Source organism: Echinops telfairi, unplaced genomic scaffold (assembly GCF_000313985.2).
Source record: "Echinops telfairi isolate 266 unplaced genomic scaffold, ASM31398v2 ScPeMD7_655;HRSCAF=1070, whole genome shotgun sequence".
Classification (NCBI taxonomy): Eukaryota; Metazoa; Chordata; class Mammalia; order Afrosoricida; family Tenrecidae; genus Echinops; species Echinops telfairi.
In genome coordinates, this window is record NW_022104553.1 from 23,605,545 (window position 1) to 23,607,677 (window position 2,133).

A 2,133-nucleotide genomic window follows, 5' to 3' on the forward strand; every position below is an offset into this window, starting at 1 on the left:
GAGTGGGGAGGGAGGGGAAAAGGTGAGGAGCTGATGCCAGGGGCTTGGGTGGAGAGCAAATTATTTTGAGAAAGATGAGGGAAATGAATGTACAAATGTGCCTTACACAAATGTATGGATTGTGATAAGAGTTGTATGAGCCCCTAATAAAACTATTTTTTAAAAAAAGGTAAGTCTTACAAAAGCCGTTTACGTAAGAGAGACTTTGCTGTCTATATTGCGCCCCGCCCCCCACTCCTGGCGGGCCTTATGGAGGCATGGATGGTTGGCTATCATCGGTCTCCCCTGAAGGTTCCCATCTTTTAGTACGTTGGACTTGGTCGTTGTTTTTCGTCCACCCCCGTCTGCCGAGAGCATCCTCCCCTCCCTAAATCACTGGCCCGTGAGGGTCCATTTCTATTCGGGGACTGTTCCGCCCAGACTAATCCAACCCCCTGAGAATCTTTTTCTTCGGACCTCAAACTTGGGGTGGAAGGTCGGAGTCATGCCCAGCATCCTGCACAATCGCAATGCCTCGATGCCGCCCCGAGTCGCGCCCTGGCTCCTAAATGCACTTCCCCAGCACCCACCCTCCATCCTCTCACCGGTCTCCAATCTTCCCTTTTTCTCCTCCTCGGGGCAGTCCCGATTTTTGGCGTTTTTGGAAAGAATGCACAAGCTAGGGAACGGTCTGTTTGGTCCATATAGACCAAATGTTTAATCAAGAACACCCCCTCCGCCCCCGGTCAATGGTGTCCCGCTTTAAATCTGGTCACCTTATCTCTCGGGGCCGGCGGCGAACGTCACGCCTGACGAGGCTCGTGCCCCGGAAAGTGGGCACTTAGGTGGCAATGCCGCCAGACCCTCTTCTCAGAAGACCTTGTCATTATACCCGTAGTGATTCCCAAGTACAATTTCCGGTCAGCGCCGTCTACCGCAGTCGTGACCCGCCGATTTCTATGACGACTTCCGCCTGCGTTCCCGGTCGCGCGGGGTGACGTAGGAAGCGCTTCCGGTTCCGGCGTCTGCGGCCTGAAAAGGGTTGATTGCCTTTCCCTCACTTTGGCCCCCTTTTTCTGCCGAAGTGGAGCGGCTTTCTCCGGGTTCACACATGAACAGTGGCTGTAACCATGCGATCACAGTTGTGAGGGTGGCGCAGCCCGCGGCAGGGTGTCTGTCCCCACGGACGCAAAGGCACCCAAACACTTCCTCACGTGCACCCGCTCTCTGCGGGCCACGTAGGCTTGTCCTGCGGCTACGGGACTAGGAATCTCGAGATTGGCAGTCTTCATAGAGGGCACCGCGAGATTCGGACAGCGCATGCTTTAAACGAACCTGACCTGTCCGAGTGGCGGAGGTCTTGTTTTACGGCAGGCAGGCAGCCTGGAGCTGCCGGCTCATTCTTGGAACTCATTGTGATGGCGGAGCCTTTACCTGTCTTTAATGGCTGGGGAACCACCCTCCTAGGTAACCTGTGCGTTTTGTTTCTGCAACTTATAACAGCAGCAAAACCCCTGGTAGTGAGTTGATTGCAACTTAAATCTACTCTGTAGGACAGAGCATCTACTTTATAGGGCAGAGTAGAACTGCACCTTTGGGTTAGCCAAAATTTGAATCTTGACAAGAACAGAAAAGACGCATATTTCTCCAGGTGGCTGATGGATCCAAACTGCTGACCCTGGTGTTGGCAGCCCGATACTATGCGTCGGAAGATAGGCAGTGGGGTGCAACATCAATGCTCTTTATTAATCCCAAGATTCCAGTGTAGTATTTCATGGGAATCTCATTTAATATAACCCTCCTGAAGTGGCTCATCAGTTTTGCCATCCTACTTAAAATGAGTCATCCCAGAAACAGCAAGGCAGATATCAGAACCACCAGAAAGAAGAGTCGGGTGTGGAATGTGCCATTTGGACCAGATCACTGTGTTGAGAAACGCCTTGAACCAGGAGGCACATACCTAAAACACATTGCCGCCACAGTGAAACACAGTAGAGTGGCAGAGGAACCGCAGCACTTGGCGAAAGCTGAGTGCCTCCTGGCAAGATACACGCAGAAGCTGTGAGGGCCTCTGGAGACGGGTTTACTCACACACACACACACACACACACACCCGTAGAGCTACAGTTGAGCACCTGTGGGTTGAGGCTTACT